The following is a 13,139-nucleotide window of genomic DNA, read 5'->3' on the forward strand; positions in this document are numbered from 1 at the left end:
TCCCAGTGATGTCATTGGCACTTTTCTACCCAGGGAATCCCTAAGCGGAAAGAAATCATCTCAAGCACCAGAGTCAAGTAGGAAATCTACAGTAAAATAGGAAATCTACTGCAAAATATGAAATCTTGCTTTAAAAACAGTACAGGAAGAAAAGAAAATGAATCAAGCTTTCCATCATTATTTTGGTTTATACATACCATTCTCTTCTGCAGATTTCTCCTGGGTGGGAGAAAGAGGGTGGGTAGGGGGGAGTGGAATGGAACTGATTTACTAACATACATACATGTTTCTTGAGCAGAAGTGCCAGCTCTATAGCAGATTATTTTCATTTTTGCATTAGCTGTTTCAGAAATGTGGAACAAATGAAAAAAAAGAACAACAACAGCGACAAATGTAGGGAATTTTTTTGTTCTTTAGACCCCAGATCCTAAAGGCAACAAACATTCCCACAACAGCCTCTCTGCACCCAACACAAAGATGCTCAGAAACCCTACAATATTGCCAGTCACCAGCCATCAGCTGGCTCTTCTGAAACCACACACCTCACTCACTGAGTACAGAAAACCAAACAAGTTAGGCATTAACTTGTCTTGTACTTAGGCCATTTCCTCTCTTTCAAGATAATTACATTTTATTTTTTTTAAGCCTGATACAGTGAGTTCAATTTGTCTGTGTCCTTCCCATATTAACTCAGACAAAATAGAAAAATCAATCTTAAAATGTGTACCAATATTTCCCACAGCAAAAATGAAAGGCTAGACAACATTAAATTCAGAATTTTAAAGGTGAAGTGAATAGAGATGTTACTCTGACTTATGGATGTAATTTCCTTTTAAATTAATGTCTTAATTTGGTTTTAATGGTATTTTTTTATATCAATAATTGGAAAAATTGAAAGTCCTTGATTCTAGCTACTACTTCAAAGTTTGGACCTTTTAAACAAGTACCTCAAGTTATTGTTCAACTCCATAATATCAAAATATAGTACCTGTAGACATAATTCCAAATTTCTTATTGTCCAATATAGGTCTTAAAAAAGTTTTTGATCTTTCTCCACAAAATGATGAAGAAAGAGATTTCCTTCCTCCAGAGTAGTCTGGCATGCTCACCATTTTTTTCTTTTCCATTTTGGATCCTCAAAAACAAAATGTAGATTTGCCAGTTAATTTTATTTGTTTGTTTTTATTTGCAGGGAATTAAACATGAAATCTCAGACAATAAAATCCTAGTTATATTTTTTCAGAAATTCTCATGATACGATCTTATCCTTGCTATAAGTGAAATATTAGGTGATAACATTATTACAAAGTTTAAATAACAAAAGGTTTCATTTTTTGCATCCAGAAGTATGGCCAGGAAAATAGTGTGGGTTTTTGTTTGTTTGTTTATTTATTTTTTTTTGGTTTTGGATCAGTCATCAGACTGTGTTTGTGTTGTGGGTCTAATTAAATTATTACAAAATGTATACCCGAGAAGATCAAAAGTGACAAGGCATTGCCCATTTTCTGCCTATTTTATGTTCTTCAGAGGATGTCAGCATTGTTTATTAGTTTAGTTTTAAGACACTGTTGTCTTCATGTTTGTTTTTTAACATAAAAAAATCACTACTGAGCACAGATAGAATTAATGACATAACTGCTAGATGTTTGGTGAAAGGGTAGTTTTGGATTCAGAAATGAACTTCTCTGCAGCCATGAACATAAGTATTTTTTCTTTCTTTGAAGAAGGCTCTAGGTCCTTCTTACTTTTGTTCTGGTAACAGTCATTTAGCTTTGCATTTATATATCACTTCTCAACTTTTATTTTTATTTTTATTTTATTTTTATTTTTTTTATAAGAAATTCCTTAACGCTATTCTGTTTCAATCACTCTAAAAGCCATGATTGGTGGTGCGTAATAGATGATGTACCAGTGCTGATAAATAGCTCAGCCAAAGCATGAACACTTGAATATTAGCCACTAGCCAACTTCAATTTATTGAATAGGTAGTATCATTTGTGGTTTTGTATCATGGTCCTCCAGGAATAAAGAGACTATGTTTCATTTATTACCAGTAAGCAGTGGGAGATGTATGAACTTTATGAAGCAAATACTGGCAATGTAATGCTCATTGGCAATCTGCAATTGGACTCATCCACAGAACAAGACTGTGGGTAATTTTGAAAGATGAAATTCAAACTGCTTGTGAAAGGAAGTATGACATGATTTGCTAATAAATTAGCAAGCCCTGTTTCTTCAGAACAGATTCATTCAGTTTTAAAAGATTTGGCAAAATCCAAACTAGCCAGGGCTTTTAATGTAACTTAATTCTGTTAATCCAACCATTTGGGAATGCATGCAATTAGCAATGTTTGGTGCAGAGTCACTACAAAAATTAGAGACTCCCTTAAGCACAATTTTTTACTAAGCAGAAGTGTCATTTATTTTGGTACCTAGGATAATGTATTGCACATAATTTGTAAATCTCTGTGGGGGCTCAGACTGAGAGATAGCCAAGTTGTTTTACAAGTTGTTTGCATTTTGGTAAGAGGATTTGTCCTTCCTTTGTGACCTGTTGTGCTTGCTCATATTGGTCTTTAGTGACAGAGCAGTTTGATTGAAGCCGTCTTGGGAGGGTTTTCATTGATCCCTGTCCTTGACAGCTAGAATGGATAAAAACTGCTTGAGTGGTCTGCTGCTGCACCAGATGCAGGACTAATAATGCTTATGCAGTCATGGAGCAGATATAGAAGTCATCACATGACTTTGCAAAAGCATGATTTTTACATCTTATATACAGAGAACCAGCAGATTATGGTCTTAAACCAAGCAAGTGCATTCTTGGTACTGAGAAGCTGCCTCCTGCTTCAGAAATCTCATATAATTTCATCATACAAAAGGGAAATAATCTGGTAACAGATTATTTTCTCACAGAAGAGGCCATGTCTGAAACAGCTGGGTAGTCTAACTTCAGCTCTCTACTGTGTATAGGAAGAATGGTAGTTTTCCTTTGTCAAAATGAACAGCGTTCGAGAGTTGTATGACCCAAACCTACAGTCCACAGCTGCTTGACTAGTGTCACATTCACTTTCTTTCAAGGAGAAATAATAAGATTTTCTTTTTTCCTTGTAATTACTTTTGTGAAGTGACATTTTTATTTTTGTCTTTAATGCTCAAACATTCTGTATGTGGATCAGAATGCTGCCCTGACAGTTTACGATGTATGGTTGGTGGTGAGTCCACAGCCCTTACAGACAGGGCTGTACTTAGGCCTCATTTTCACATTCACTGGAGAGATTAGTTTTCTATCCAGCTATGTGAAGGCTCCCTCTAGCCATGTATTAGAATATCAGTATTTAAAAATTCTAGCTACTGCTCATAGTCTTTAGTAAAAGTATGAAAAAACATTATCTCAGTTACGTATCAAGTTTACGAATGACAGAAAGATATTCTGAGAATTTGAATCTGAGCAAGATAGCCAGAGGAACATCAATTAGTATGATAAACAAAACTAAAGGTCACAAGGAACAAGACTCGGCCTTGGGAGTAGTGTAGGTGTCCTAGCAGCATTTTGTTTGAATAAGCAGAAAAAGACAATCTTTGGGCTAAAGAATATACGTTAATCCATAGGGGTGGTGTTACCTTTATTTCATTTTGTGCCTATTCATCCATTTGGCATTCTTAGTAAAACATACTATTTTTTTACTGCCACCTTAATATTTGCATGAGGCTCAAGCATGATGTTGGATTAACTGGCTAACCACACAGGTGATGCGCTCACAAGAATGGCAGTGCACAGTTTCGACAGATGAAACTGCACTTGCACCTCCCTGTATAACATCAACACGCAAGATGTAGCAGGTGCTCCTCAACTGAAGTGCTAGGTTTGGCAGGGAACCTGGTAACACAGTTTACAAATTTGAGATATTTTTTCCCAGTAATAAGCTTTAATAAGAGCTTCCTGGGATGCAGCAGGACAGGAAAAACAGTGGCTGCAGCTCCAAGATCTCCTCCAATGGGTAGTTACTACAAAAAAATCTGTTGTCTCCTTAGACTATCCCAATAACATTGTTTTCTGCAATATGAATGAGCAATTTATGGAGTTATGTGGCCATATATTTGAACATTTTTCAATCTACAGCACAGGGGATTAAGTTTCATGATTTGATTGCTTTACGTAGCGCACCATGCACAATATGCAAGACCTTCCTTGAATGCTGGACACATTGTCTGTGCCAGTCATAAAAAATGCAAATAGACTTCACAACTACACAGTACACAAATAATCGTGATATTGTAAGTACCCTACATATTACAAAAGAGTGGTGTTTCTGTAACCATTTGCAATACACTAATTTTTGCTTCACTGTCTGTGCACCACGTTTCCTTCTTATGTGCCTCATGATTCAAACACAGAAACCAGCTTCAACATGAATTTCCCATGTTGTGAGCATAGTTAAGTATGCTGTTTATAGCAGTACAAAGTTTGGATTTCAGTGGTTACACAACAACGCATTACACAGAAGCCTTGTATGCACAATTTAAAAATTGCTCAGTCATTTATCTGTTCCTGCAAGGAAATTGTTTTTACCTCTCTGGAGCAAAAAGCAAACGGAGTTTAGATCCTTGAGCACTTGTTTAGCTTTAAAACCAACATAACAGGTTTTAGTGCCTAAAGCAGCTGCAAGATTTGTTCTAGTCACTGACATATTTCTTTCAAGATTCAGAGACTGTCACACATTTGCAAACCTCCTTGTCTGGTCTTTCACAGTCCAATTGATTGGGAGAGTTTGGTGTGGCTGGTAGTCATTTTCTATTATTAGCTGTACAAGAGAGCATACTGTTTTGCATTGGACAGGCTCTTATTAAAAAATAATAATAATTAAAAAAATGATCACCAGTCAGAAATCCACATGTACCTCCAGCTACATCAAGACATGGGGCCAGTGATATCAACAAGCTTTTGCTATTGGCACACCAATGGACATAATATGATAGACTCACCAAAACATTTTGTCCCACTAAAAAATCTCACTTTGTACTTAGCCTCCCAGTACCAGACTGCCCAAATGATTCAGCAGGAGTGAGACAGCAGTTGATGGAATAAAATATACACCAACTTTAAGCAACTTTGAATCAGTCCCTTCAAACTCTGAGCACTTGGAGTAGCAGTAGAAGTACTCTTCTTCATAGCTGCCTTCTGTAACACAAAGATTTGGAGCACCAAAGCTGCAAAGCTGATCAGGAAAGAGAAATCTTGATCAATAACTGTAGTGTGAGCTACATCTTGTCTCTGAAAATTCTTCTGCACCAACATCTTCAAACAGCTTCTCTGTTGTTATTTATGTAAAGAATGGGGTACTGCCTGATGAAGAAAGCGTCCAATTTTTACAGTACTTTCAAAATAAATCAATGTGGTGGGGCAGACAGAGGCACAGACAGGTGCAATTGTTTTCCCAGGGTTGCAGGATCAGATGCAGTGCCAGAAACTGGAGACAAATATTTTGACTCCAGCTCTGCCCTGGGGAATAAACATAAGAGAACAGGCACAGTGCTTTTTGAATGGTAAGCCCTCAATGTACAGTCCTGAGAAAAATCCCTTTAGCTTTTTGAAAGCCACTTTGCAAAAGTGGCTTCAAATTCTTTATATGGTGCCCCAAGCCATACAAATAGCTCTTTTGGAAAGATTTTTGAGGCGAGCTGTTTTCACTGTCTGAGACAGTTGCATAGGTCAAGATAGGGAAAGGACTTGCAAGTTACTGGAGATCTTTCTGCAGAACTAAAGTTTAATGTGTAGTCTGCACTCCTAGGTCTGAGACTGCTCTACAAGGTCATTTGTGCCATATATAGCAGTGCAAAAAGAATAAGAATTTGTTAATTTTATTCCCACTTCTGGAACAACTTGCTGTGAAACAAGACACAATGTTGACATAGTGGTCCCTAAATTATTTGTTTCATCATCTCAGCGAGCAGTTTTTGTATTCCCCCCAGTCTAAAGAGGGTCAGCAAGGGAGGTGGAGTAACTCATTTTCCTGACATAGTCACTCTTTGTTGGATCAAAGGTAGCATCATCTGGCAACTGGCAGCCAAAGTGAGCACACATTGTATCATGCTGCATGCATAAAGACATGTTAGTGGTGAAGGACATTTCTCGTAGTCTCCCAAAAAATATTTTGCAGTCTTCAACCTTGCATTGGGAAAAAAAAAAAAAAAAAAAAAAAAAAAAAAAAAAGATAGGAAATTTTGGTCTCCTGAGAGCACCTCCTAGGAGTTAAGTGCTCATGGCTAGAAGTCTATGCAATGTCAGTCCTCACCAGGGCAATTAGGTACAGAGCAGTTTGACATCGTTGATGTCATGGTTTTCTTTTCATATTTTCTGTTGTGTTTTGTTTTTGTTTTCTGGTTGTTTGTATGCGTGTTTGTTTTTGTGTGCATGACTGTTTCTTCCTTCACCGTTATGTAAATATGTGTTATGACGAGGAAAAGACTTCCTGTAACATCAGTGTTCCTCATCTCCAGAGGTGACTCACAGTGAGTCCTGGGGCTGCCTGCATGCCAGGATCCTCCTCCCTGTGAAGTTTCCGTCAAGGGTTGTTCAGAAGTGTACTGAAAACCCACAGCATCCTGAAGGGGTGCCTCTTCATCAAGGGGTTTAACAATTTACTTTGTAGTGTAATAACATCATTTTTGTATGGCAAATCAGGGCTGACTCACAAATTCATCACAGGAGTATGTTTCCAGACCTACAGTACTGACTGCCGAACAAGGGGAAAGGTCACTGCTGGCAAATACAACACCAACGGAGGTGCCTCACACTTTTCATATAAAATCTTGTCTTTCTGGCACACATGATAAAATAGAGGAGACAGATTTTCCAAACCTCTAGGCCAAAAAAAAAATAAATTTAAGCATTAGCACCATATAGGTAGGTATGGTACAGATCTGGTTAGGTCAGAGAAAGGTGTTAATCCTTGCCCTGAAGGAAATGAGGTATGATCTTCAGTTCAGCCAAAGTAAGGTCATACATGAATCATGGTGTATAGTTGTAGAGAGATGGATCGATAGATATATAGATAAACAGATGATATATTTATACATTTAGATATTACTTAATGCAATAAACTTGCCAGTAAAATCACTCAACTGAATAGTGCCAATGTATCAGACAAATATTATTGAGTGGTTCTCTATCTAGAGAAAATTCTTATAGTTCTGCTGGCAGTTGTCAACATAATGGTATTACTGGCTACAAACTCCACTGTTTCAGGTTTCTTTTAGAAAGCAGTACTGGATCCTCTAGCCTGATATGTGTTTATACTGTCACATTTCACTTCACAGTATGACCTCCTGTTCTGATCAAGCTGGAGGGTGCCTTTAGAGACATTGTACCATAAATAATGATTCATAGTACAGAGAATCCACAACATTCTTGGAGTTTAGTATTAAATAAATAACTACAATTTAAAATACAATTTTAAAAAATGACACTTCTTTCTAGTCTGAGTCTGTCTTCAGTGACCAAATACTGCCTAAGTTCAGACATAACTTTATGGCTAGTATATTTTTTCCTTGGCAGCAGTGCTATCTTAAGGAGTTTTTTTTGTGTTCAGTCTCCTCTCAGCACCTTTTCTGCATCTCTGTTTTCTTTCAGTTGGACAACAGGGCAAGACACTATCAGTTCAGGTTTTCCTCTGCAGGAATGTTCTCCACCTAGATCCATTTCTTGAGGTAACTTTCAGCCCCATGTGCAGTCATGTCACACAACTCAAGGAGTGATGTTGAGGAATGAATGGAAGACCTTGAGTGGAATGGAAGGAGAGGATTTATACATTGCCAAGAAGAATACAGTTCCATAATCTTGTTTGCCAACTAGAGCTATCAATAATCATCCTTCCATGGCCATGTATGCAATTAATTCACCTCTTAGCTTTCTCGTCATTCAGTTAAGCAAGCTGAATTTTCGTACTTCATAAGAATCAGATTCCCAGATCTCAGGTAATATTTTAGATTATTTTCCTGTGTTCCCCAGTGTGCTTTTTGTAAATGTGACCTGAAATGGACACTACTTTGCAGTAGTCAGAAACAGTGCTCAGGAAGACATTGTCCTCCTTGTCTTGGGCGTTCCCATATTTCATACGGACAAGGACAAAATACACTTGTTTTAGCCATCATACAGGACAGTAAAGTCATCTCAGAAAATTGCCTAGAGGCCTGATGTTTCATGACCACTGTTTCATTATGCCGTTTGTAAAGTGATTTGCTTTTTTAATTTCTTTTGGGAATAGTTTCTTTCATCTCCTCCCACTTTCAGTCTTTCTGAAGTCTCAGTTGGTCACTAGGCCTGAAATGGAAAGTTCAGCATTTTATTTCTGTGTCTTTTCCTCATTTTGGATCTGAACCATGGATTAGCTCGTGAACTTTGGAATTAAAGCATCTAGTAGCAGCCAAGCGTGTCATAACAGTCAGGTCAGAGCCATTCATGGTTCTCTGCCCAGACTTGCAGGAATAGGGAAGACTGGAACCTCATTGTCATGCTCTGAGCCTTTCTAGAAAGGTGTGTCTTTCCCCTTTGCCTGGACTTGCAAAAGTGAAGGCTGTACTGCAGCATGTTGAATATAAACTCAGCCTGCTGTTTTGTTCTAAAAGGGATGTCAGAGTGGAGAAATGTGTCAGCTAAACATGGAAAAGTAAATACATTTCAGATGCTGCTCGCCAATCACCAAGACTTAATTTAGTTCATCAGCTCTGTGGATGAATCTGTTTCTTAGAAAATAGAGAGGCAGGTGAGGGTGCAATAACAAAGAATCTGTTAAAATGTCAGACATTGCCAGCCATTACAACATAGCTACCACGGACAATGAGGAAGATAATTGCACTATTTGCATAGTGCCAGCAGGGTGGAATAAGTGATTTATGAGTACTTCTTAGTTCTGTGAGACTCACTTTATTCTTCCCTAGGTTAGGCTTCCAGTATAAGGGCACTACAGACTCCAGTAGACATAGGTGTTGTTTACAAGATCGGATTGGACTGTGACTCTGTGATTTAGTGTCTCCTACAAGAAACATACAGGAAAACCAAACATAAATAGAAAGAAATTGTGCAGTCTACACAGTGAGTTTTCTAATGATCATTAATTCCAACACACATAATAATGAAATGAATGCAGTATTATTTCTGTGTATAAAAGCAATAGAGATAAGAAGGTGCTCTTGTATATGTATAAAACTGTGACTCATTTTAAACTAAAAGAGGGGAGATTTAGATTAGAGGTTAAGAGGAAATTTGTCACTCAGAGGGTGTTGAAGCACTGGCACAGGTTGCCCAGAGAAGCTGTGGATGCCCCATCCCCAGAGGTGTTCGAGGCCAGGTTAGATGAGGCCCTGGTAAACCTGATCTGGTGGGTGTCAACCCTGCCTATGGCAGGGGTGTTGGAGTTAGATGATCTTTAAGGTCCCTTCCAACAAAAAACATTCTGTGATTCTGTGATTGTAGGATAGGCGATAGCATGCCACTAGACCATGATGCTCAAAGCCCCTTCCAATCTGGCCTTGAACACTTCCAGGGATGGGGCATCCACAGCTTCTTTGGGCAACCTGTTCCTGTGCCTCACTGCTCTTACCAAAGTCCCCATTGCTCAGCTCCTATCAGATTATCACTTATTTTAAGGTGAGCATTTCCATGTGCAAGAGCTACCTTCTGTCAGAAGTATTTTGTTTTTTTTTCATAAGTTCATGTGTGTGTGTCCATCCTTTACTGGATGCGGGGGGAAACTTAGTTACAAGAGATGAGGAAAAGGCTGAGGTGCTTAATGCCTTCTTCGCCTCAGTCTTTAGCGGCAATACCGGTTGTTCTCTGGATACCCAGTACCCTGAGCTGGTGGAAGGGGATGGGGAGCAGGATGTGGCCCTCACTATCCACGAAGAACTGGTTGGTGACCTGCTACGGCACTTGGATGTGCACAAGTTGATGGGGCTGGATGGGATCCACCCAAGGGTACTGAGAGAACTGGCAGAGGAGCTGGCCAAGCCGCTTTCCATCATTTATCGGCAGTCCTGGCTATCAGGGGAGGTCCCAGTTGACTGGCGGCTAGCAAACGTGACGCCCATCTACAAGAAGGGCCGAAGTGCAGACCCAGGGAACTACAGGCCTGTCAGTTTGACCTCAGTGCCAGGGAAGCTCATGGAGCAGATCCTCTTGAGAGTCATCATGCAGCACTTGCAGGGCAAGCAGGCAATCAGGCCCAGTCAGCATGGGTTTATGGAAGGCAGGTCCTGCTTGATGAACCTGATCTCCTTCTGTGACAAAGTGACGCACTTGGTGGATGAGGGAAAGGCTGTGGATGTGGTCTACCTTGACTTCAGCAAGGCTTTTGACACCGTCTCCCACAGCATTCTCCTCAAGAAACTGGCTGCTCTTGGCTTGGACTGGCGCACGCTTCGTTGGGTTAGAAACTGGCTGGATAGCCGGGCCCAAAGAGTTGTGGTAAATGGAGTCAAGTCCAGTTGGAGGCCGGTCACTAGTGGCGTCCCCCAGGGCTCGGTGCTGGGGCCAGTCCTCTTTAATATCTTCATCGATGATCTGGACGAGGGCATTGAGTGCACCCTCAGTAAGTTTGCAGATGACACCAAGCTAGGCACGTGTGTCGATCTGCTTGAGGGTAGGAAGGCTCTGCAGGAGGATCTGGATAAGCTGCACCGATGGGCTGAGGTCAACTGCATGAAGTTTAAGAAGGCCAAGTGCCAGGTCCTCCACCTGGGGTGCAATAATCCCAAGCAGAGCTACAGGCTGGGAGATGAGTGGTTGGAGAGCTGCCAGGCAGAGAAGGACCTGGGAGTGATGGTGGACAGTCGGCTGAGTATGAGCCAGCAGTGTGCTCAGGTGGCCAAGAAGGCCAATGGCATCCTGGCTTGCATAAGAAACAGTGTGGCCAGCAGGGCTAGGGAGGTGATCGTCCCCCTGTACTTGGCTCTGGTGAGGCCGCACCTCGAGTACTGTGTTCAGTTTTGGGCCCCTCGCTACAAGAAGGACATGGAGGTGCTCAAGTGAGTCCAGAGAAGGGCAACGAGGCTGGTGAGGGGCCTGGAGAACAAGTCTTACGAGGAGCGGCTGAGGGAGCTGGGCTTGTTCAGCCTGGAGAAGAGGAGGCTCAGGGGTGACCTTATTGCTCTTTACAGATACCTTAAAGGAGGCTGTAGTGAGGTGGGGATTGGTCTATTCTCCCACGTGCCTGGTGACAGGATGAGGGGGAATGGGCTTAAGTTGCACCAGGGGAGTTTTAGGTTGGATGTTAGGAGGAACTTCTTTACCGAAAGGGTTGAGAGGCATTGGAACAGGCTGCCCAGGGAAGTGGTGGAGTCACCATCCCTGGAAGTCTTTAAAAGATGTTTAGACGTAGAGCTTAGGGATATGGTTTAGTGGGGACTGTTAGCGTTAGGTCAGAGGTTGGACTCGATGATCTTGAGGTCTCTTCCAACCTAGAAATTCTGTGATTCTGTGTGATTCTGTGTTTGTTTTTTGTTGGTGATGGTGTTTTTCATTGATCTTTGTAAATGCAGTTGACAGCTACAATCACACACCTGTGGCTGTCAAGGGAAATGCGCCATATTGTCATTATTCGGAGCTGAAGTGGCTGATAATGGCTGATGTGAAAGCTGAATATATGAAAGTATTTTACTGAAAACCAAGATTGAGACTGCAGGTCGCACAGGAAGTTGCCCTTCCATGGAGCTGGGGGGAGTCTGTGCCGTCATGAATCACAGTCATGATGGACAATTTTTTTTTGTTTTCTTTTTCCTGATAATAGCTCTCAGATCTTCAGCACCAGCCTGCTGCAGTGTGAACAGTTGTGTACATTTCAGTGCTAATGGAGACATGTTATAATGACTTTCATTACAATTCACTCACACGTGGACAAATAAACCAAGATGGAACTTCGTTAGTTTCATGCCTGGATGTGAATGTTCTTCCCTACATGACAGCATCAAATTCTCAAAAATTTCCTTCTTGTAAATAGTGGGAAAAACTAAACAAAACAAAAATGGAAAATGAAAATGTATGTGAGAGCCTGTCTTCTATATTATTCTGTTCCCATGGCCCTGAGAATTGCAATACCACTTTTCTGCTATATAGAAAAAAAGGATTCCTACCAGCTATTTTCCAGTATGCCAGTGAAAAGTAACTGAAGCAAGCCTTTTGACCACAGACACCCACAAGTAATCCAGGTGAAGAATGCTGGAATAGCACAGATAATAAGGCACTGAATTTGGGAGGCAAAACACAGCAAAGACACAGAGAACACCCTGTAAAATATGAAGGGTAGATAAAAACTATAGCTATAGGCTTTCAATTCTGAAGATCTCTTTTGCCACTCAGTGTGGCACAGTAATATGCTTGGAGTAAAATGCAAACACTTTAAAGATAAAAAGCACAATGCAACATGCTGACACACTGGGGCAATACTAAGAAAGGAGGGCTGATAGTGCAAAGGTAGCTGGCTCTCCAGATAGCTGTCAAGGTGGTGCGATTAAATACATGTAGGTCAACACGTTCACAACATCAGTCTTGAAGTTACAGAAACCTTCTGAATAGTTACCCTGATTTGATAAAGCAAGTAGTGATTTGAGTAGATACCAAGTTTTGGATGCTTTAATAAGACTTACTTTACAAAGAGCATATATTTCTTCAGATCACACATTTATAAATGCCTTGAATCCTGAGTCAGTTCTGATGTAACTGTACTAGAGACATGCTCTTGCTCTTTGGTGGAGTGGTGCTGCAGAGGCTTTGCTGGTTGGTGGTTTTCTTGTGGATGGCAGAGCAGGCCAGAGACCCTGGAAGAAGCTATTCATATGGTGATGTTATCTTCCTTTTCTGCCTTCTGCAGTACATTAAATTGATTTTAAAAATATGCATATTCTTTTCCTAGCTTGCTTTCAATCTCAGCAGTCACTGTGGTATCCTAAGGTGATTATCAGATGTGTATAGGCAGAGGATATCTACATGGCAGTATCCCTTGTAGAATTAGTCTGCTGGGCGTTCAAGAAAGTTAGTATATGTCACCTTACAAAATAGACTAAGTCACATTAAATGTCCTTGTGAGCAGTCTTGCTGAGATTTTAAAAGCAATTCTCTGGCACAAAAATGCTTTGAAACACAATGA

The 13,139-nt window shown here is 40.4% G+C and overlaps 1 protein-coding gene across 5 annotated transcripts in view; it reads left to right on the plus strand.

The window, feature by feature from the left end:
- NRG1 (neuregulin 1) overlaps window positions 1-13,139 on the plus strand; it is a 468,454-nt gene that overhangs the window by 198,324 nt on the left and 256,991 nt on the right. The gene's annotated exons all lie outside the window — the stretch shown is intronic.

The sequence above is a fragment of the Anas acuta genome, chromosome Z (genome assembly GCF_963932015.1).
Source record: "Anas acuta chromosome Z, bAnaAcu1.1, whole genome shotgun sequence".
NCBI lineage: Eukaryota > Metazoa > Chordata > Aves > Anseriformes > Anatidae > Anas > Anas acuta.